This window comes from Lithobates pipiens, unplaced genomic scaffold (assembly GCF_037356315.1).
Source record: "Lithobates pipiens isolate NorthernLeopardFrog02 unplaced genomic scaffold, aLitPip1_a1.2 Scaffold_28, whole genome shotgun sequence".
Taxonomy (NCBI): Eukaryota; Metazoa; Chordata; class Amphibia; order Anura; family Ranidae; genus Lithobates; species Lithobates pipiens.
This window is the reverse complement of record NW_027507789.1, coordinates 160,539,651-160,564,499: the sequence shown is the minus strand read 5'-3', so window position 1 is coordinate 160,564,499 and position 24,849 is coordinate 160,539,651.

The following is a 24,849-nucleotide window of genomic DNA, read 5'->3' as shown; positions in this document are numbered from 1 at the left end:
ATGCTTGGTGTGTCTTACAGAATTGAAAAAAGTAATCACATATGTACAGAAAAAAGTTATGTTAACTCTCAAATTATTGACCGTTGAACACAGAGGATAGATAACGCAATCAGCAAAGCAATCAACTCCGGGGGAGAAAAAAATGTGCAGTAATAAAGGAAGGAGAAAGAAATAGGTGCGGAGAGGAACAATGCAGGAAGAGGAGGGGCAATATAGAGCCCAATATTCATCCAGTAAGCATAGCGCATAATAATGTGCAGTCAGTTAATATTCTCAGGTGGAGACCCAATGATCCCAAACCTTATCATATTTCCACTTACACCCTCTATGCCATTTTGTACATGGGCAGGGCTGCATCTATCAGTGCCTCCAAGGAGGAGAGAGCCTGGGGGAGGACGAGACCCATTTCATAATGTAGAAAGGGCCCCAACTCCAAGAAGGCCTTATGGTGACCTCCAGAGTCTGGGAGAGCTAACATCCTTCTTGGTAGAGTGGGTTAAAAGCAGGGCTGCCATGGGGGGTACAGGCATTACACCTGCAAGGGGCCCGCATGCCGTTGGCCACCCCCCCACTTATCAGCTGAGGAGGAGAGGGAATATGAAGTGTTTGCCAGTGCCAGCATCATCCGCCCTTAACAGCGGAGGAGGAGAATGAATATGAAGTGTTCACATCACATTCGCCAGTACCCCCCCCCCCCCCCCCCGCCACAGATATCGGCTGGCTATTGGAGAAAGGAGGGGGAGGAAAGAAAGCATGCAGAGATGATTGCACTGACATTCCCTGTGGCTAATGGTCTCTGCTTATCTATCCTTGCGGAGGCAGAGCCTAAGGATTTACTCGGACTGTGATTGGGCAAGACAGGGTCAGGGGGAATGGCAAGCTCGTTAGTGCACATAGACAGAGAAACCAATAACAAATTGGAGCGTGCAGCATGGAGGGTAAGTCGCAAATATTTAACCACTTGCCGCCCGCCCATTGTCAAATGACGGCGGCAAAGTGGTTTCAAAATCCTGACTGGACGTCATAGACCGTCCTCAGGATTTTGAGCCTCTGCGTGCCCCCGGGGGCGCGCATCGTGGCGATTGTTGTTGCGGGGTTTCAGTCTGACACCCCGCAACTACGATCTCGGTAAAGAGTCTCCGATAGAGACACTTTACCACGTGAGAAAGCCGTGTCCAATCACGGCTGATCACAGTGTAAATAGGAAGAGCCGGTGATCGGCTGCTCCCCTGACAGGGGGGGGTCTGTGCCGATTATCAGCACAGCCCCCCCGAGGATGCCCCCACTGGACCACCAGGAATGCCACCAGACCACCAGGGATGCCCAGCACCAGGTATGCCACCCTAGACCACCAGGGATGCTTATGGTTCACTGATTAGTAGCTAGTGGTTACAGCACATGATTTCTGCTTGTTGCTAGGTTGCTAGAGATTACTGTGGATATGACCTCAGGGGGGGCATGATATACATATCAATGCCGCCGGCCGCCACTATTTACATATGAATGCTGTCACTATTTACATATGAATGCCGGTAATTGGCATGCAAACACAGGGTCTGCAGGTGAGTTATCTGTACACAACAATAGGGCAGAGCTGGGCAGCATTAGTAGCAGCACTTCACACTGAGATATTGGAACACAGCACGGGACTAAAACCTCAAGGGATGAGGGAATTTAAACCAGGATAATTGGCAAGTATGAGGCAGCTGCTTTGGGCCCCACAACAATGACAGGGCCCAGGGCAGCTGCCCCTTTTGCCCTGCCTTAAAAACGGCCCTGCCAGTAACAAGGTAGATGGTCCCTTAGTGGCAACAACTTCCACTCTACCACTGACCACAACTGATTCCCCGTCCGGTGGAACCATTATGCTCGGTTGAACTCCAATCCTGTAGTCCCAACCCTGCACTGATTCTTCTGCTTCTGGATAGGCCTCAGACAGCCTAGCAGCCAGATGTCCCCGGGATAGGCAGCAGCCCGGGGCAGCATAACACACGTTCACCAAGATGGCCGTCCAAGTGGCACAGAACCCTAATTACCTGACTCCACCCAAATAAATAGGCTCTATTAGCAGGCCAAGGGACCAAAGAAACCCCCGCCAATAGGCTGAGACACCCCATCCATTCATAACCTGACCTTGCTAAGCCCTGGGCTATCTAATGTAACCAGCACAACACCACCTAGCGAAAGAAGAGAGAAGGTGCAGCAAGTCCAAAATTAGAGAAGAATCAGTTGATCTATTAACAATATACCAGGGCAACTACTACCCGGCAAACTAAATTTACTTAGCAACCCTGCCTAAACACCAGGGGCCTACAATAAAAATCTCCTTTTTGGCATAGAATAATAGATAGGGAATCAGTAGCTTAGAGTGTTGAGAGCATTGGGCATCCTCATGAACCCTAAACAAGGCCGTATCTAGTTCACTTTAATGCTCAGTTGTACCTAGTATTTGTTCTAGCTCTAACTAACCAGAACAAACTAGAAGTGTATGTGCTCCTGGTAAGGCTGTAATCAAAGTTAACCTGTTACTTTGCATGGGCGTTAAAGTCTGGTTCACACTAGTGCAATTTCAGATGCAATTTGAGTCCCACAGAATCGCGTGACAACAGAAATCACATTTCAATGGTGTCCATTCACATCAATCCAACTCGGTGCGATTTTAGAAAAGGCTTCTGCACTACTTTGGTGCAATAAGCAGTGTGATTTGGCCCCATACAATATGCAAATCACATCCATAACACAACCAAGTTGCAACAAAGTCGCACTACATAACTGCACTGAAAATCGGATTAAAATCAGACCGCAGTAGTGTGAACCTAGCATCAGTTTGATGTTGGATTTGGATGAAAAAAAAAACCACAATAATGGTAACATATTGTGGATTTTAACTTTCAATATGTTTTTTTATTTTCAAAGTAAATCAAAAGTTAAGCATAACAATAAGTCGGCCCGACATAAGGCCAGAAATACAATATCATAAACAGATTTGAATAAGATAAGGAATTAGCAAAAAGGATCTTGGTAGTGTTACATTGTCATACATTGGGTTGAGCCGGGGGAATGTGTAGACTTTACCCCTGCCGAGTAGGCAGTATGGTGGTAGGAATGTTGGCTAAGGGAACCAGTGGGTAAGGGAGGTATACCCATCCTGTGCACCCCTAAGGGGTTCATACTGTGCCCCATTGAGGCCCCCCACCGCCCCCTGTCTCAAGTTGGTCTAGCAAGGAGGTGGGTTAAGCCAAAGGAGGCACCTGCTCCACGCAGGCACGATGTCACCTGCGTAACCAGGCTCTCTGTGTTGTCGATTTGGCTCTATAACAACCAAGATGTGAAGGAACCCTTAAATCGAACCAAACCATAAAAGAAGAAAGATATAGAGGGAGAAGAAGAGGTGAGAGAGGGGAAATGAGGAGAGGGGAAGGGTAGGGAGTACCTGCCTTTCTTTAGCTGAAGGTTTGAGGGAGATCCAGGTGAATCTCAGCAATGAGGGGAATTCCACAATAAGCTGCCCAAGGTTCTCACACTATTTCAGATTTGTGTGTTGTGTCTCTGATAGGATACTAGCTAATTTTTCCTGGGTCATTATCCATGAGATCTTGCGCTGTATAGCTACAAATGGTATCTTTTGAGTGTTCCCATGCTCTAGCGATGGTGAGTTTTGCCCCTAGTAGTATAAAGTGAATTAACTTTTGATCGGGTTTGGAGATGTGATCGGGTTTGGAGATGTGCGGCATATTGTGGATTTTAAGTTTTTTTTTTATTCATGGTTGGAGCTCAGAAAATCAACATTTAGTAAGATTAATATGAAATACTGCACATTAATATGATGCAGTCTTTTCTCTATACAGCCGTAGGATCTTTGGGCTTCTTTCACGTTTTCCTCCTTTGCTTCTCCATATTGCCTCCTTTGCTGCTTTGTTTAAAAAGCCTGATGTTTACAGAAATCAATAGCTGAAGCTGGAATTTATACACGCGAGAATGAATCAGAACAGAAATGCAGACTTTAGTTCATACGAATATACAGTCAGTTAAAGTAAGACAGGCAGAAAGCCCTTAGTCAAGAGAAGCACGTAGCAAAAGACACAGGGCTGGCATGGCAGGGTAGCAGGACCAGCTTGCCAATTAAGGGTTAACTGGATATTTTCAGTTGGAGGGGGTGGCAAGAACAGTATTCAGCATAGTTAGGCAGGGGCCAGTGTCCAGTGATCAGTCAGAGGTCACCGAAGAAGAAACAGCTCCCACCCTCACGCCCTGTTTGTATTATATTTGGAACGTTTATTGTTGATTGTTGTAAGTTATAGCAGTTGGGATCTTTGGAGGCCTTCTAAATCAAGACCAATATGGGGAACCATCTTGGTATGGGATCTTCGGGAAGATGCCAGTTAACCGAGGTTTACCTGAGCATTTGGATATGGGTTTCAGCGTTGGAAGTTGAAGAGTTGGTATTGTCTCTGAGTTGGTATTGTCTCTGAGTCGGCATGCTGCGACTGGGGGTGTGTCATGCTGATATTATAGAAATTTGGGGTCTTTTCACTGCCTTCAAAGATCTACAACTTGGTTATGATTTGATCTGGAAAAGTATTTTTTGTAAATAAAATCTTTATGGTTAATTGTCAATAAAATGGCCGGTAAAGCCAAGTTTACTCCAAAAGGGTGTAGTCCGGTTATTTAAGATAGTGTAGCGCTGACCCCCGAAGGAGCTGCTGGTTTTATTGGGCTTACCGTTACCTTCTTGAATGCTTCTCCGTCTAGGGTTTCCCATAGTAGATGGCCCAAAGAAATGTGGAAACTGACACTGAATCTCCTTTTGGGTTATTTATTTGAAGTAGAAACAGTTTCTCAGTTTAGGGTAGAGGGTTAGGAATAAGTTCAGGTACTTTGGACTGCAAAAATAGAAAGTCTCTTATAGAAAGAATCCAGAGAATAGCAACAGTTTCACAGCTGGATTTTACAACCCCCAGATAGACCTCCTCTTACTAGGCCTAGCAGCCGGTAGGGTATCAAGCAAAGTCTCTGCCACAGACTTGAGTGCAAAATACTTGAGTAAAAATCTCTGCCACAGACTTGAGTGTAATTGAGGGACATAGACAAATTTAAAGAGCTATCATACGGTACCAGTATCTCCCAGCCGATCCGGCGATACCGTATGAGTGTAGATCCATGAAGTGTCCTTCAACTGAGCCTCCAGGCTCCTTCAAAGAAGCCAGCCTTGCGCATGGCCTTCTCCTGAAGTGTCCTCCCCTGGGGTTTCTCCAGTTGCTGGGCCTGTCCCTTAGATCAGACGGCACCGGACCACCTTTGAATCAATAGGCCCCAAGATCCATTCAGGCCTGTCCCTGCAGTTGCGTTGCCTCGGGCTAGCCAGCCCCGAGACTTGTAATTGCATGGTTCCACAACCCAGGCCAGGAGGGCCATGGGGCTGGTCAGGAGGACCAGAACCAAACAGGCAGAAAAATCTTCTCCGGAACCCTAGAGCCACATGATGTCAGTACCTTAAATACCACCTCCCAGAATGCACAGCAGGTGAACACTCCCACTGGGCTGGTACCGAAAGAAACGTGGCATTCAATCCATCCAGCTAGACTGCGTTCCTACTCTTGCCAGTGGTGACAGCAACACCTGCGGCCAAGGAGAATCCAGTGCAACCCAGCTGGACTGGTACTGAAACCATCAATTTAGTAAATTAGCCCCAAAACCAAACTGTGGTTTCAGGAAAGTTAACTTTGAAAAAACCATAGCGCCTGCTCCTCAGGAGCCAGCGCTACAATAGTAAACATGATAGTAGGGTATGTGTTGTGCAAAGGTATCAGGATCTGTCTTACCATAGTCATGTATTACAGTTTAACTTGTTAAACAGAGATAGCTGGTTCCCAAACGGCACACACCGATGTACGTCGGCAGAATGGCACGGACAGGCAAATGGCCATACAGGTAAGTCCCTTTAAATTTGCCGCCGTGCCATTGCATGTGTGCCGTCCGGGACCTCCGTGAGTCAGGTAGTGGGTCCCGCAGACTTGATCACCGCGGGGATACCCGCGATCATCTCACGGGGAGGAAGAACGGGGACATGCCGATGTAAACAAACATCTCCCCGTTCTGCCTAGTGACAGTGTCACTGATCTCTGCTCCCTGTGATGGGGAGAAGAGATCAGTGACGTGTCACATGTAGCCATGCCCCCCCACAGTTAGAAACACTCCACAGGACACACTTAACCCTTACCCTGCCCCCTAGTGGTTAACCCCTTCACTGCCAGTGTAATTTACACATGAATCAGTGCATTTGTATAGCACCGATTGCTGTATGGTCCCAAAAATGTGTCAAAAATGTCTGGCGCGTCTGCCATAATGTCACAGTCACAATAAAAATCGCAGATCACCGCCATTACTAGTATAAATTTTTTTTATAAAAATGCCATAAAACTATCCCCTAATTTGTAAATGCTATTACTTTTGCACAAACCAATCAATAATCGCTTATTGCGATTTTTTTACCAAAAATATGTAGAAGATTATGTATCGGCCTAAACTGAGGGAAAAAAATGTGTTTTTATATATTTTTGGGGGATATTTATTATAGCAAAATGTAAAAAAGAATGCGTTTTTTTTTCAAAATTGTTGTTCTTTTTTTGTTTATAGAGCAAAAAATGAAAACCGCAGAGGTGATAAAATACCACCAAAAGAAAGCTCTATTTGTGGGAAAAAAAGGACATCACAGCAGGGCCAGATTAGGAACATCATGGGCCTGGTGCTGAGGATTTTGGTGGGGCCTTTTATAAACAATAAATAAATAAAATTGCAAACTATTTTTGTTATAACAAATTAAATTAGAGAGAGGGAGGATGAGAGAGAGAGAGAGAGGGGGGGGATGAAGGTGGTGTGAGGGGTAAGGGAGGGAGGATGAGAGAGAAAGGGGGGGATGAGAGAGAGAGGATGCACATGAGCATGTGTGGGAATGACATCAACGCAGCCTGGCCAAGGCAAGTGACGGAAGGCACAGAACCCAGTAGGAAGACCGGGTGAAGATGGAAGTGCCCAGGCCCCGCCGGATTGATCACAGAACAGCACTGGAGGGCTCAGTCTGACAGGTAAGTGTACCCTAATGTGCTAATATGCTGGGCATACTTGTACATTATGGCATAACCTACCCCAGGGCCTCTAAAAAGTAGTAATGTTAGAAAAGTTTACTACCGCTTTAATATCACAGGAGCCTCTCATGGGGCCCCCTACTGACCCTGTGGCCCTTGGGCAGTACCTAAGTGCATAGTTGTCAACATTTCAAAAATATTTTCAGAGACGCTTTTTTTTTACAAGTGCTATATTTAGAGTAGCTGACATCCCCTATGTTCCACTATACATCACAATAGTAATTACAAAATTAAATAAGTACTAATAATGGGGCAGAACAAATATGAGGACTGTGAAATTTTCTTTAGTTGAACTGACAAAAGTGTGCCCATTCTAGAGCTGGTAACATTGTGGATATTCAGTATAATTTTAAAGAACAGTTTTTGTGGGTAAGAGGCATAGGGGAGGAGTATGGATGGTATAAAAGTGGGAAGTATGTGCAGGTGATGGAGAGGAATGTGGAGGGTCTAACAGTGGGCACTATGTACATGAGAGGAGTGTGAAGGGTATGACAGTGGGCAGTATGCACAGCAGAGGAGTGTAGAGGGTATGACGTTGGGCACTATGAATAAGAGAAGAGTGTGGAGGGTATGACAGTGGGCACTATGTATAGGAGAGAAGTGTTGGAGGTATGACAGTGGGCACTATGTATAGGAGAGGAGTGTGGAGGGTATGACAGTGAGTAGTATGTACAGGGACGGAGTGTGGAGGGTATGACGGTAGGCACTATGTATAGGAGAGGAGTGTGGAGGGTATGACAGTGGGCACTATGTACAGGAGAGAAGTGTATGACAGTGGGCACTATGTACAGGAGAGGAGTGTGTAGGATATGGCAGCGGGCGTTATGTATAGGAGAGAAGTGTGGAGGGTATGACAGTGGGCACTATATATAGGAGAGAAGTGTGGAGAGTATTGCAGTGGGCACTATGTATAGGAGAGAAGTGTGGAGAGTATGAGTATGAGAGTATAGGAGAGGAGGATGAAGTAATCTGGGAAGGAAAAATGTAAAGGTTTGTGGAAGGATGTTTAGGGACTGCATAGTGGTTAAGCGGGCCATACATGGATTGAAATTACACCAATTAAGCAGAGACCAGCCACAGTCGATCTATGTATGGGCTAGCTGGTTTTACGCAAGTCACCCTATTAACCGACTTGAGTACAACCAGCCTGTCAGGTTTTCCCCAAAACGATCAGTGCTGCCAGCTATAGTTAGCAACGGTAAGCATTGTATTCACTGGCAGAACACAATAACACTGCGGGAGTGATTGCCCCATTCAGGGCCGTCTTTAATATAGATTGGACTCTGGGCAAAATTTTTCTTGGCCCCACCCACCCATGCAATTTCCCTCTCCACCTACTCTGAGACATACCATACTTAGCAGCTAGACTTAAAATCAGTTTTCTGTATCAGATCAGGCAGCAATTGCAATTGGTTGCCAGCAGTTACAGCATATCATTATTGCTTACTGACTAGTTGCTAGAGGTTACAGCACACATTACGGCTCACTGATTAGTTGCTAAAGGTTACAGCACACATTACGGCTCACTGATTAGTTGCTAGAGGTTACAGCACACATTACGGCTCACTGATTAGTTGCTAAAGGTTACAGCACACATTACGGCTCACTGATTAGTTGCTAGAGGTTACAGCACACATTACGGCTCACTGATTAGTTGCTAAAGGTTACAGCACACATTACGGCTCACTGATTAGTTGCTAGAGGTTATAGCACATCACCTCCTCACAGCAGGGGAGCATGATATACATAGGAATGCCGCCTTTATTTATCAATGCCACCAGCTGCAGCTATTTACTTAGTATTGTCGCGCCTATTTACATACTAATGCCGGTTATTTACATGTAAACACAGGGTCTGCAGGTGAGTCATCTGCACACAACAATAGGGCAGAGCTGGGCAGCATTAATACCAGCACTTCACACTGAGATATTGGGACACAACACAGGACTAAAACTTCAAGGGACAAGGGAATTTAAACCCGGATAGTTGGCAAGTGTGAGGCAGCTGTTTTCGGCCCCACAACAATGACAGGGCCCAGGGCAGCTGCCCCTTTTGCCCTGCCTTAAAGACGGCCCTGGCCCCATTCACAGGTCAGCAGGTGAGAGGGTGTGTGGGGACAGGCTGGGGAGAGATACTAGTCAGTTCCTGGGTAGGCACATTTTTAGCACTAGACCTCCTCTGTAACTCTAAACATGTAACCTGTAAAAAAATGTAAAGCATCACTTAGTACACAACAAAAAATCGTGCTTTTTTTATGAATGAAACAGTTTATTTCCAAAAAAACTTTGAAAAATTGCTGCGCAAATATCGTGTAACATAAAAAGTTGCCAGACCACCATTTTATTCCATAGGGTGTCTGCTAAAACAATATATAATGCTTGAGGGTTCTGAGTAATTTTCTAGCATAAAAAAATGATGATTTTTACATGTAGGAGAGAAGTCTCAGAATGGGCCTGGGTGGCAAGGGGTTAATTATCATAAGTAATATACAAATAATTATTATAAGCACTGTGAGTTCATCCTCTCCGTCTGCTGCAGAGTGTTCCAGCTTGTATGTGTACTGCCGCTCTGTATGTAGCTTCTGACAGGCTGCGGGAGCCCCGTATCTCCGGAACCATAGATCAGGGGTCATCAACCCCCGGTCCCCGGCCCACTACCGGGCCGTGGCCCTTCTGCAGGTGGGCCGCGGGTGCGAGCGGTCGCAAGACACATGCTGGGCTACTGGCATGAGAGCGCTGGGTGGATGGAAGAAGCTAGCGGGCGGGCAAGCAGAGATGATATCATCTCTCTCCACCTCCTCTGCATCACCGCTCTTCCACCCTCAAAGCCAGTCTGTCGGAGGTGCAGCGGGGAGCAGAAAGACGACATCTCATACTGCCTGCCCCGCATCGCCGCTCTCCCCTGGCTCCTCGGTGTGTGAAAACGTAGGATTCCTTATTCAGCGGCGCAGATTGCCTGCCCCCCAGACAGCTGATCAGGGATGGCAGAAGGGTGGAGCCAGAGACAGAGCCGAAGGAGTCCCGGACCCTCCCTCTGCCAGATGAGACCAGTTGCAGCATGAGGAGAGAGACACCCTGCAACAACCAGAGGGGCGATCCCACAGAGATGTGACGTCATCAGTGACAGGTGAGCTGTGTGTGGGAGTACAAGTGAAGTGTGCTGGGACTTGTAGTTCCCCCCCTCAGCTGTCTGCCTGACATACCACAAGGGGCGCTCCACTCACTCCGCATCTGGTGACAGGCAACGTTGCAGATGGCAATGCACATCTTGTGGCAGGCAGTGGGGCAGGTGATGTGGCAGGTGACATTCCGCTTCTGGTGACAGGCAGCGTGGCAAGTGACTATGCACATCTAGCAGCAGGCGACAGTGGTAAGTGACACACTCGGGGCTCCCACTGATTCTACAGTATGGCGAGTTGAACTATTTCATTTATTACTGCAATGTAATAATAGAAATAATACGCTTCAATCACCCCGACACCATATCAAGTATGGTGCCGTGATTATTGAATCACTAACACCAGCCATTGCCCGTGAAAAATCATGAACCCGCACCCCCTGGTCCTTGGCACAATTTTCATCCACACAGCCGGTCCCCGGTGCCAAAAAGGTTGGGGACCACTGCCATAGATGATATCAGCCCCATATTTTAAATATGGGGTCTCTGTGACTCCTGATCGCCGAGCTACAATCCTCGAAGTCAATCTTATTTTTTTTATTATTTTTTTTGGGCAAATGGGCCTATCTTGAGAAAGGGGCCTGGAGCTGCAGCTCCAATAGCCCCTATGTTAATCTGGCCCTGCGTCACAGTGGTGTAGTGGTTAGCACTCTCACCTAGCAGTAAAAAGGGTTGCTGGTTTGTATCCCAACCATGACGCCACCTGCCTGGAGTTTGCATGTTCTCCATGTGCCTGCGTGGGTTTACTCTGGTTTCCTCCCACATTCCAAAGACATACAGGTAGGTTAATTGGTTTCTGTCCAAAATTGGCCCTAGTATATAAATGGGAACCTTGGATTGTGGGCTCCTTGAGGGTAGGGACTGATGTGAGTTTACAATGTACAGGGATAGGGACAATTGTAGACACTCACTCAGGTTGGACTGGTGTCTTTATTCAACCTTACTATGTAATTTTGTTTGGGAGCCGCGTCACACTGTGCAAATTGTCAGTTAAAGCGACGCAGTGTCGAATCGCAAAAAGTGGTCTGGTCAGGAAGGGGTTAAAATCTTCTGAGGCTGAAGCGGATAGACAGTGTTTGTTTTTTATATATATATATATATATATATATATATATATATATATATATTAGCTTTGGTTTCTACTTAACTGTCATTTCTACTGAACTGTTGCTATGCAACTCTTAATTCAAGAAATCTGTTATCAACAAACGGGGGGGATTAATAAAAAAAAAAAGTCTCGTCTCAGCTTTGTCTGAATTGGAGCACAGCCAATCGGCTGTTAAATTTCCATTTTCTAAGCAGTGTGAAATCAGTTAAAAGTTGACGCTGATTAGTTGCTATGGGCAGAGGCACCATTTGAGATAGAAAATGTCTCAGACAATTTTTATGAATTGCCTGTTATGCAAAAATCTATAATCCCCCTATTCTGAACGATCTGTACTCCCATATTGGCCATATCTAGACAAGCACACATTTTGTGAAATCAATCCTTTCCAAGAACAAAATATGAGAAGTGTTGTGGCATATACAATATGTGTAATGTGCTCCAACTCTGCAGAGCTAACCCTGATGATAAGCAGTTCATGTCTTGAAGCACAGCTCCATCTACTGGCTACCTAAGGCCAGGTTCACACTGAGCTGCGGGAATGAAGCCGCGCAAGTTCAGCTGAATTCGCACCATTTCACTCCTGCATGTCCATCCCGATTTCAGCTGCGATTTCAGAGTCACCTGTGCAGGTTTCTGCAAAGATGTCAATGTAAAACGCAGCCCAAAATCACAAAAAGTAGTACAGAAACGACTTTTTGAAATCGGTGCAGTGCCGTAGATGCGGTGTCGCACTGATTAGGATGGTCCTATTGATGGCAATTGCTGCCGATTTTACATGTCAAAACGCTCCATTGTGAACCAGGGCTAAGCCTAGGAGCAATATGTAATGCCATTTGAGAGATCAAATCGCATGACAAGTCACAGCCCATTGGAGACAATGGCACTGTTCCAATTAGTGCGACACTGATTTTGCGGCGCTGCACTGATTTCAGTTGCGACTTCAATAGACATCTATGTATGAAGCCACACAGAAGTCTATCAAGTAGCACCTGAATTCACGCTGACCTTGCTACTTTGAAATCGCGCTACTTCAAGTGAAGTAGCGGGATTTCCAAGCGGCATCAATGTGAACCAGGGTGAAGGTTAGAAAGAAATCCTAAGAGCAGAGACATTGATTGGACCCAATTAAAAAACAGCTGATCTGATTATACCCAGATATCCATAGATAATAAACTGATCTAGTGCCAGTCTAATGCTGGCCATACACTATAGGAAAAATCGGGCAAACCCATTTTCGAACAACGAACATTCAGCCGTGAGAGCAAACGATGGTGCCATCATGTAATGACCAATAAATCGTTCAGTGGACATAAATGAATGCATTTTTTGTTCTTTTTTTTTTTTACATATACCTAGTGCAAACAATTCAGATGAAAAACTCAACCTTTCAATTTATCGTTAAGTAGCGACGTACTACAAGGAATTTCAGCTCTTGAGCACCACCCTTTGGGCCCCTTCTGCTAATTTTGTGTTTGGTGAGCATTGATTCCAAGCATGCGTGTTTGTACTTTCGACTTTTGTGTGACGGACTTGTGTACTGACCGTATGAAAATCTGACGTGGAGCTGTCGTTTTGACAAAAATTTACTAGCCTGTCATCCAACATTTGTTGTCAGAAAATTGGAAAACAATTGTCAAAAGGAGCATACTAATGGTAAGAACTTCAGACAACAGACAATCCCCTTCTCAAAATCGAACCGTGTGTACGAGGCTTTAGAGTTGCCACCTCATCCCTTTAAAATGGAGCACATACAGTGGTGTGAAAAAGTGTTTGCCCCTTCCTCATTTCCTGTTCCTTTGCATGTTTGTCACACTTAAGTGTTTCGGAACATCAAACCAATTTAAACAATAGTCAAGGACAACACAAGTAAACACAAAATGCAATTTGTAAATGAAGGTGTTTATTATTAAAGGTGAAAAAAAATCCAAACCATCATGGCCCTGTGTGAAAAAGTGATTGCCCCCCTTGTTAAAACATACTATAACTGTGGTTGTCCACACCTGAGTTCAATTTCTCTAGCCACACCCAGGCCTGATTATTGCCACACCTGTTCACAATCAAGGCATCACTTAAATAGGAGCTGCTTGACACAGTAAGGTCCACCAGAAGATCCTTAAAAGCTACACATCATGCCGAGACCCAAAGAAATTCAGGAACAATTGAGAAAGAAAGTAATTGAGATCTATCAGTCTGGAAAGGGTTATAAAGCCATTTCCAAAGCTTTGGGAATCCAGCGAACCACAGTGAGAGCCATTATCCACAAATGGCGAAGACATGGAACAGTGGTGAACCTTCCCAGGAGTGGCCGGCCGCCCAAAATTACCCCAAGAGCGCAGCGACGACTCATCCAAGAGGTCACAAAAGACCCCACAACAACGTCCAAGGAACTGCAGGCCTCACTTGCCTCAGTTAAGGTCAGCGTTCATGCCTCCACCATCAGGAAAAGACTGGGCAAAAATGGCCTGCATGGCAGAGTTTCAAGGAGAAAACCACTGCTGAGCAAAAAGAACATCAAAGCTCGTCTCAATTTCTCCACAACACATCTTGATGATCCCCAAGACTTTTGGGACAACATTCTGTGGACCGATGAGACAAAAGTGGAACTCTTTGGAAGGTGTGTGTCCAAGTATATCTGGCGTAGAAGGAACACTGCATTTCATAAAAAGAACATTATACCAACAGTAAAGTATGGTAGTGGTAGTGTGATGGTCAGGGGCTGTTTTGCTGCTTCAGGACCTGGAAGACTTGCCGTGATAAAAGGAACTATGAATTCTGCTGTCTACCAAGAGATCCTGAAGGAGAATGTCCGACCATCTGTTCGTGTACTCAAGCTGAAACGAACGTGGGTTCTGCAGCAGGACAATGATCCTAAACACACCAGCAAGTCCACCACCGAATAGCTGAAGAAAAACAAAATGAAGACTTTGGAGTGGCCTAGCCAAAGTCCTGACCTGAATCCTATTGAGATGTTGTGGTATGACCTTAAAAAGGCCGTTCATGCTCAAACCCTCTAATGTAACTGAATTAGGACAATTCTGCAAAGATGAGTGGGCCAAAATTCCTCCAGGACGCTGTAAAAGCCTCATTGCACGTTATCGCAAACGCTTGGTTGCAGTTGTTGCTGCTAAGGGTGGCCCAACCAGTTATTAGGTTTAGGGGCAATCACTTTTTCACACAGGGCCATGATGATTTGGATTTTTTTTCACCTTTAATAATAAACACCTTCATTTACAAATTGCATTTTGTGTTTACTTGTGTTGTCCTTGACTATTGTTTAAATTGGTTTGATGTTCCGAAACACTTAAGTGTGACAAACATGCAAAGGAACAGGAAATGAGGAAGGGGGCAAACACTTTTTCACACCACTGTATTAACCACTTAAGGACCGCCGCATGCCAATGTACGTCAACAGAATGGCATGTACAGGCACAAGCACGTACATGTACGTGCTTGCCTTCCAGCGGGTGGGGGGATCCGATCGGACCCCCTCCCGCTGGATGCAGCGGTCCGTTTTGCTTCAGGAGCGATCCAGGATGAGGGGATGGCCATTGGTTTCTTGCCATCCCCTCTCGATCGCTCCTTGCGAATGAGAAGCTTCCCCCGCTGTGTATAGTAAACACAGGCAGGGAGGAAGTGATGTCATTCTCCCCGTGGCGGTCTTTTTGACCGGACTGTGAGGAGAAGAGAGAAAGTAAGTGTGCACCAACACTACACTTACATGTAGGCACACAAACCCCACCCCCCCCCCGATCAGTCCCCCCCTCCCCCCCTCCCAGTCACAGTGTCACTGATTGCAGTGATCATTTATTTTCTGATCACTACATTAATGTCAGTTGTAAAAGTAAAAACTGTCAGGGCAGTTAGTGTTAGGTCCAGGGTAGCCCCCTACCACCCCCCAATAAAGGTTTAACCCCCTGATTGCCCCTAGAGTTAACCCTTTCACCCCTTTTGCCAGTGTCACTAAGCGATCGTTTTTCTGATCGCTGCATTAGTGTCACTGGTGCCGCTAAGTAGCTAGTTATTTTTTTAGGTTCACCGCCAGGTTTTTATAGCGCTAGGTACCCCGATATACTACCCAATAATGGTTTTAACCCCCTGATTGCCCCTAGTTAACCCTTTCACCCCCTTTTGCCAGTGTCACTAAGCGATAATTTTTCTGATCGCTGCATTAGTGTCACTAGTGCCGCTAGGTAGCTAGTTATTTTTTTAGGTTCACCGCCAGGTTTTTATAGCGCTAGGTACCCCCATATACTACCCAATAATGGTTTTAACTCCCCGATTGCCCCTAGTTAACCCTTTCACCAGCGATCACCGTATAAGTGCCACTGGTAACGCTGGTTAGCTAGTTAGTTATTTAGGTTTCCCGTCAGGTTTTTATATAGCGCCAGAGACCCCCATATACTACCTAATAAAGATTTTAACCCCCTGATTGCCCCGATGTTAACCCTTTCACCAGTGATCACTGTATAAGTGTTAAGGGTGACTCTGGTTAGTTAGTTTGCTTTTTATAGCATCAGGGCACCCACCATTTATTACCCAATAAAGGTTTAACCCCCTGATCACCCGGCGGGTGATATCAATTAGGTTTTAGGGTCATGCTCTGCGTCGCCCCAGGCAGCGCTAGGTTAGTGCCAGTACTGCTAACACCCACGCGCAAAGCATACACCTCCCATAGTGGTATAGAATCTGAACAGATTAATATCTGATCTGATCAGATCTATACTAGCGTCCGGCGCAGTTTGGGTTCCAAAAAAACGCATTGTTAGCGGGATCAGCCCAGATACCTGCTGGCACCTGCGTTTTGCCCCTCCGTCCAGCCTACCCAAGTGCAGTATCGATCGATCACTGTCACTTACAAAACACTAAACACATAACTGCAGCGTTCGCAGAGTCAGGCCTGATCCCTGCGATCGCTAACAGCTTTTTTTGTAGCGTTTTATATTTAAATCCTGAAGGCAGTGATTGGTTTTCAGGGTCCCGTACGTGGCTAGGCTCCCAAAAAGTCCCCCACATGTGGTATCCCCGTACTCGGGAGAAGCAGCAGAATTTATTTTGGGGTGTAATTTCACTTATGCCCATAGCATGTGTGAGCAATATATCATTTAGTGCCAACTTTGTGCAAAAAAAAAAAAAATTGTAATATTCCTGCAACTTGTGGCAAAATATAAAATATTCCATGGATTCAACATGCCTCTCCGTAAATAGCTTGGGGTGTCTACTTTCCAAAATGGGGTCATTTGGGGGGGGGGGGGTTGTGCTATTTTGGCATTTTATGGCCTTCAAAACTGTGATAGGCAGTGAGGAGTGAAATAAAAAATTTGCACCCTTAGAAATCCTGAAGGCAGTAATTGGTTTTCGGGGTGCCGTACGCGGCTAGTCTCCCAAAAAGTCCCACATATGTGGCATCCCCGTACTCAGGAGAAGCAGCAGAATATATTTTGGGGTACAATTCCACATATAACTATGGCATGTGTGAGCAATATATCATTTAGTGACAACTTTTTTTTTTTTTTGTGTCATTATTCAATCACTTGGGACAAAAAAATATATATTCAATGGGGTGTCTACTTTCCAAAATGGGGTCATTTGTGGGGGTTTGTACTGCCCTGCCATTTTAGCACCTCAAGAAATGAGATAGGCAGTCATAAATTAAAAGCTGTGTAAATTCCAGAAAATGTACTCTAGTTTGTAGACGCTATAACTGTTGCGCAAACCAATAAATATACGCTTATTGACATTATTTTTACTAAAGACATGTGGCTGAATACATTTTGCCCTAAATGTATGACTAAAATTGAGTTTATTCAATTTTTCTTATAACAAAAAGTAGAAAATATATTTTTTTTCTCGAAATTTTCGGTCTTTTTCCATTTATATCGCAAAAAGTAAAAATCGCAGAGGCAATCAAATACCATCAAAAGAAAGCTCTATTTATGGGAAGAAAAGGACGCAAATTTCGTTTGGATATAACATTGCATGACCGCGCAATTACCAGTTAAAGCAGTGCAGTGCGAAATTGTAAAAAGACCTCTGGTCCTTAGGCTGACAATTGGTCTGGGGCTGAAGTGGTTAATTACACAGGTTCTGTGGCTGATTAAGGTGGTAATTAAACCCACTTGGTGCCTTATCTGAATTAACCACTTCAACCCTGGAAGATTTACCCCCTTCCCGACCAGGCCATTTTTTGCGATACTGCACTGCATTACTTTAACTGACAATTGCACGGTCATGCATTGCTGTACCCAAATAAAATGTATGTCTTTTTCAAACAAATAATGCTTTCTTTTGCTGGTATTTGATAACCTCTGTGTTTTTTTTTTTTGTTTTTTTTTTGTGCTATAACCAAAAAACACAGAGGTTATCAAATACCAGCAAAAGAAAGCAATATTTGTTGGAAAAAGACATCAATTTTGAAAAAAAAAAAAAACAATTGATTACTTTCTGCTATAAAACATATATAATAAAAAATATGTAAAAAAAACAAATTTCTTCATCAATTTAGGCCAATATGTATTCTGCTACATATTTTTGGTAAAAAAAATTCCAATTAGCGTATATAAATTGGTTTGCACAAAACTTGTCGTATCTACAAACTATGGGATATTTTTAGGGCATTTTTATTTTTATTTTTGCTAGTAATAGTGGCGATTAGTGTTTTTTAGCCGGACTGCAACATTTCGGCGGACAGATGGGATACTAAGGCTGGATTCACACCTATGCATTTTTAGTGCTTTTTGCATTTTGAAGATTTGCACTACAGTCCATTTAACATGGTTTCCTTAGGAAGACGTTCTGTAGTGCAAATCTTCAAAAAGCACTAAAAATGCATAAGTGTGAATTCAATTCACACCTATGCATGTTGCTTTTGAGCGTTTCTGCAGTGCTTTTTGCGGTGCTTGCTGCATTTTTGGACACGCGTTTTTACCGTGATTTTGCCACGATTTGCTTTTTTTTTTATACACTGTATCTAGCTGGTTGCTAAGTCTTCAGCTGTCAGCTGACTTCCCGCTGAATGTAAAAAAATAAATAAAAAAAATGCAGGCTAAAAAAAAAAATGGCATGGGGTCTCCCCCCCCCCCCCCAGGTGCATACCAGACCCTTGGGTCTAGTATGGACCTGGGGGGACCCCACGCCATTTTTTTCTCTCTCTCTCTTTTTTTTTTTTTTTTACATTCAGCGGGATGTCAGCTGATGACTCATCAGTTGCTAAGGACATGGCGGCCGGCTTCCTGGCCCTCTCCTTAGCAACCAGCTATATACAGTGTAAAAAAATAAAAATAAAAAAACGCAAATAATTTTATTACATGCAAAATGCTGCATTTTGCGGGAAAAAAGTCCCCTAAAATTCACTAAAATGCATTGATGCGAACATGTTCCATAGGAACCTATGTTAAAAAATTCCCTGCATTTCTGCAAAATGCATCAAAAAACGCATTAGTGTGAATCAAGCCTTAGTGACACTTTTTGGGGCCCAGTGACACCAATACAGTGATCAGTGCTAAAAAAAAAATGCACTGACACTGTATAAATGACACTGGCTGGGAAGGGGTTAACATCAGGGGCGATCAAAGGGTTAAGTGTGCTCCTAGGGACTGATTTCTAACTGTGGAGGATGGACTGACTGGAGAAAGAGAGACATCTGTGTTCCTGATTAGCAGGGACACACGATTTCTCTCTTCCTCTGTGACAGAACAGTGGTCTGCTTTGTTTACACAGGAAGACCGCCGTTCTGTCTCTCCGGTGAATGATCGCGGGTGGATCCACTGATTGGACACAGCGGCAGCCAATCAGAGCGGGAGCGGGTCTCCGATGGCACGCCTGTGCCCCATACCCAGGAAGAGGAAGCAACGTACAGGTATGTTTCGCACAGCCGAGCGGCCCTGCTGTAGTATATGTGCAGTGGGCGGTCCAGAAGCCATGACCAGGGTAGTCTAAAGGCCCCCACCATTACCTGTTGCCCATTACACTCCAACCCCCACCCCCCCATGCTATTCCCTAATTAAGAGACCACACCTTGCTTTGGAGTAAAATGGCCACAACAGCCTTTATTATAATCCTCAAAATACTCCAACCAAAAATATATAAATATATATCTCCATAAATATATATATATAACCGAAAGAATGTACAATATAAAATATACTTATAACATAAACATATAACCAATAACACACGTCTGGTAACGAAATAGCATATAGCTAACATGCCCGGTCTGGTGATCTCTGACGGTGACCCATAACTTTACCAACCCAACAAGTCACTGCGGTACCCACTTCCCACTTCTCCAGGCCTCCAGCTGTGACCGCTCGGAGACAACCTCCGCAGCAACAACCATACCGGTATTCCCTCCAACGTTCAGGAATACACCGGAGGGACCCATCTTAGCAATGGGCCCCCTACCCCATATCATATGACTTCTGATTTTTACCGCCAACCGTCAAAGACCACCAGACACACACCGCCAGCATCCAACTCCGACTCCACAGCTGTCATGACATGCGATCCACGGCCCCTGCAAGAAAAAACACAACAACCAAACACCCAACTGAAAAAAAAAAAAAAATTATTAGGGAGGGAGGGTGGGACAACTGCCTCCTCTCTGGTTCACCTCCGTCGGACTGGCTACAAGCTCCGCCCCCTCCACCTTTTATACCGCTCCGCCCCCCTCCAGCAACAAGTTCTCCCAGCTCCTCCTCCCAGCCTCTGAATCCCAATTAACCCCCTGCTGCCCTTATCCACCCCTGTCATGCCCGGCCCTCCGTTATTCTCCTTGCAGTCATTTCACTCCGGGCCTCACTTGACCAGGGTAGTCTAAAGGCCCCCACCATTACCTGTTGCCCATTACACTCCAACCCCCACCCCCCCATGCTATTCCCTAATTAAGAGACCACACCTTGCTTTGGAGTAAAATGGCCACAACAGCCTTTATTATAATCCTCAAAATACTCCAACCAAAAATATATAAATATATATCTCCATAAATATATATATATAACCGAAAGAATGTACAATATAAAATATACTTATAACATAAACATATAACCAATAACACACGTCTGGTAACGAAATAGCATATAGCTAACATGCCCGGTCTGGTGATCTCTGACGGTGACCCATAACTTTACCAACCCAACAAGTCACTGCGGTACCCACTTCCCACTTCTCCAGGCCTCCAGCTGTGACCGCTCGGACAACCTCCGCAGCGACAACCATACCAGTATTCCCTCCAACGTTCAGGAATACACCGGAGGGACCCATCTTAGCAATGGGCCCCCCACCCCATATCATATGACTTCTGATTTTTACCGCCAACCGTCAAAGACCACCAGACACACACCGCCACGGCCCAAAAGGGTGACTACCTTACCCTTGCGGGCCACCCCACACCCACAACGCCCTTCGGATGCCCTCCTGTAAACCCAAGGACCACAAGTCAATCCCCACATCAGACAAATGCACCCCATCCCGCCTAAGGTACATGCCCACATTGCACTCCAGTTCCCGGTGGCGAACCACGATCCCGCCCTGACTGGCCACAAATCGCCCAATAACCTTGTTGACCCGAATACGGGTCCTCTGAATGCTCGACACCGAACGAGCCCACCGCCACGCCGTCCGCGCCACGATGTCCGACCACACCAGTACCGTACCCGGAAAGCGGGAACGCAGCCGCAGAAAGTCCGACTTGATATCCGCAAGCAAGCCCCGGATCTTCACGACCCCCAGGTCATTCCCCCCCGCGTGAAGCACCAGCACCGCCGGGGGACCCCCCCGAGACACATGTCTCTCAATCTCCGCCACCAAACTACCCCAACGCAGCCCAGGGACGCCCAACCACCGTAAACACGCCTCCCCCCCTAGAAATACCCAGTTGCCTGCCCTCTGGACGCTGATCTCCTCTCCTGGCCCCCCAACACACGTAGGAGTGGCCCACGATCCAGACAAGGCGAGCCGGACCTCCATCTGAAAGAAAAAACAACACGTAAAAGCATCCCAACCCCAGCGTAACCCCAGCGAAATTGACACCACCTCAACCACCCAAACAACCCACCCAGCAAAAACCCCCAGGGAAAGGAACAAAAACATCGAGCAGAGCAAACGTTCCCACACAGTAGCAAACAGATATGAAAACAGAACCACACCCGCAATCCCAGCACAGGTAGGGCAGGAAAATCCCCAACAGAGTCCCGTGCCCATCCTACGCTGGATTGCCATCCCCTTTTTTTTTTTTTTTTTTCTTTACATCAAAAAGCCCATACCACTATAATTAAAGTAAAACCAAGTGCGGCCTAACGTAAGAACGAAACCGCCGCGACTCCCACCTCCCAATCCTGCGAACCGCAGCTTCATCCAAACCGCACCGGGCCGCCTCTGTGGCCGCCCCGATCCAGAACGAATGGGACGCAAATTCTCTCCCATTCAGGCCCACCGCCCGTAAACACTTACGAAAAACGGAAACAAACTGGTACCTAGACAAGAAGGACCCCTCCGCGTGACACAGGAATGGACCCTCCCCCCCACCACGGACAGCGCGAAAATCCCGCACCGCCGACACCGGGCACACCCCGGATCCTGGTAAAGCAAACAGCGACACCAGCACCCCTTTTCCCAGATGATCCGTTTTGGACCTGCGCAGCCAGAGGCCAACTCTGTCCGCCCCTAAGCGAACCTCCCCGTCAAACAACCCCCCGGCCACGTGCTTGGACGGGCTAACCAACTCACCGACGCGAAAAGCCCCATAGAACGCCAAAGAAAAAGCAGCCCGAAACAATCGCACCTCATACTCCGAAGAACACACCCCCCCCAACTGAGCACATATCGCCTGCAAGATAGCAAACGTCACCGGCCTCCTCGTATCCTGCGCCCCGCCGCGCCTGCGATAACCCTTCAACGCCTGACGCACCCAAAAATCCTTCGTCCAGTCCTCCACCCGCAACAGTTTAAACAAAAAGGCCAAACCCGCCAACTTCCGACCGATCGCAGAGACCGACGCCCCACCCTCCATATTCCGAGCCAGAAAGTAGATTACTAACAACCGCCAATCAGCGCCCTGATCGACCACCCCCGCCTCCCGAACCAGACCATACCATTCCGACCAAACCTTTGAATAGGCCAACCAGGTGGGCCCACTCACTGACCGCCGAATCCATCCGGCCGCGACTCCAAGGGCAGCTTCCAGATCCACTCCGGGCAAGGCGCCCCGTCCGCCTCCGCGCCCGGCGCCAGCTCCCTGAACCGGTCCCACTGAAAACGAGACAGGGAGTCAGCCAACTCGTTTTCCACGCCCGGGATATGCACAGCGTAAACAAAGACATTAAGCTGCAAACAACGCAGGACCAACTGTCGCATCAAACGAATAACAGGAGGGGAAGAAGCCGACACCCGGTTCACCACCTGCACCACCCCCATGTTGTCGCAATTAATGCGCAACTTCAAATTCCGACACTCCTCCCCCCACAGCTCCAAAGCCAACACAATCGGAAAAAGTTCCAACAGGACCAGGTTGCCCAGGAACCCCGCCGTCCGCCAAGCCTCCGGCCAAGGCTCCGCACTCCACCGTCCCCGGAAAAACGCCCCGTAACCCGAGGAACTCGCCGCGTCCGTAACCAAGTCCAAATCAAAGTTACTGACCGGGCCCGCCATCCACATGGCCCGGCCATTGTAAGAGGCCAAAAATTCATGCCAGACACGCAGATCCTCACGATGCTCCCCCCCCAGCCGTACGAAGTGAGTAGGGACGCTGACCCCCGCCGTCGCCGGCCAAAGGCCGCCGGCAAAATATCCGCCCCATGGGAATAATTCTGCAGGCGAAATTCAGTTTACCCAAAAGCGACTGCAAGGTCCGCAACTGGACCTTACGCCGACCCTGAATCTCCCGAAAATCCAACAGCTTGGCCTCTGGCAGCCGACACTCCATCGCCTGTGAATCAATCACGATCCCCAGGAAACTCAGTTCAGACGTCGGACCCTCCGTCTTATCAGCCGCCAGGGGAACCCCAAACCTGCCCGCGATGTGCTGCAACGTGGACAACAAGATCGCACACACAGCGGAGGCAGGGGGGCCCACGCAGAGAAAATCATCCAAATAATGAATGACCGACTCCAGACCCGCCGCATCCCGCACCACCCATTCCAAAAAGGAGCTAAACGTTTCAAAGTACGCACAGGAGATCGAACACCCCATCGGCAGGCACATGTCGACAAAATACTCGTCGCGCCAGCAGCATCCCAACAGCCGAAAGCTATCAGGATGAACCCGGAAGCAGCCGAAAAGCCGACTCCACATCGGCTTTGGCCATCAGTGCCCCACGCCCATACCGCCGCACCCACCGGACCGCGGCGTCAAATGACGTGTAAGAAACAGTGCACACCTCAGGGTCGATGAAATCATTCACCGAGCCCCCCTTCGGAAAGGACAGGTGATGAATGAGCCGAAACTTCCCCGGCTCCTTCTTGGGGACCACCCCCAACGGGGAAACCACCAAGTCGGGCCAAGGCTTGTCCGCAAGCGGCCCCCACATGCGCCCCAACGCCACCTCCTTCCGCAGCTTCTCGTCCACCACCCCTTGACGTTCCAACGCCGACTTCAAATTCCTGGCAACCCGCGGTACCCCCGGCAACGAGCACGGAATCGGAAAGCCATCCCGAAACCCCGCCTCCAACAACCGAGCCGCCGCCCTATCCGGATACCTACTTAGAAAAGGGAGCATCCTTGCCAGCATCACCGGCGTCCTCCCTCTTCTGAGCGGCATCCCCGGCCCGCTTCCCTTTTCGAAAACAACGGGACAACGCGTGGGCCCCACCGCAACCGGAACACTCGTGCTTGAACTTGCACGTGCCCCCGAACTTGCAGGCACCCTCGTTATATTGCCAGCAAACCCCCCACTTTTTTCCGGCCGACAGTCCCGAGGTAGGCGCACTCCCGGCCCCCCCCTGAAAAAACTGTGGCGCAGCCCTCGCCGAAGACATCAGCCTCATCCAAAGGCTGATGTCCTTATGGTCCCAACGCAGTTCCGGCCGCACCGCCTTGCGCTGCCGAAACTGCTCGTCGTACCGGAGCCACGCCACCCCCCCATACGCCCGATGGGCTTCACCGATCGCATCCATGTAACAGAAAAGCGCCGAACAATGCTCGGGGCTTTTCTCACCGATGACACTCGCCAAGATGGCAAACGCCTGAAGCCAGTTGGAGAACGTGCGCGGAATCAGCCGATACCGCCGCTTCTCTTCGTCCTCCTTCTTGGAATCGTCGGGCTTGACCCTATCCAAGTTGAACTTCTCCAACGGGAGAAGCGAGAAAATCTCCACAAACTCCCCCTTCCAAATTTTTTCCCGGACGTCTTGTTTCAAATGAGCCCCCAGCGGGCCCTCAAAACACACGTAAACCTCGCACCGCGCCGCATCAGCCAACCGCACGAT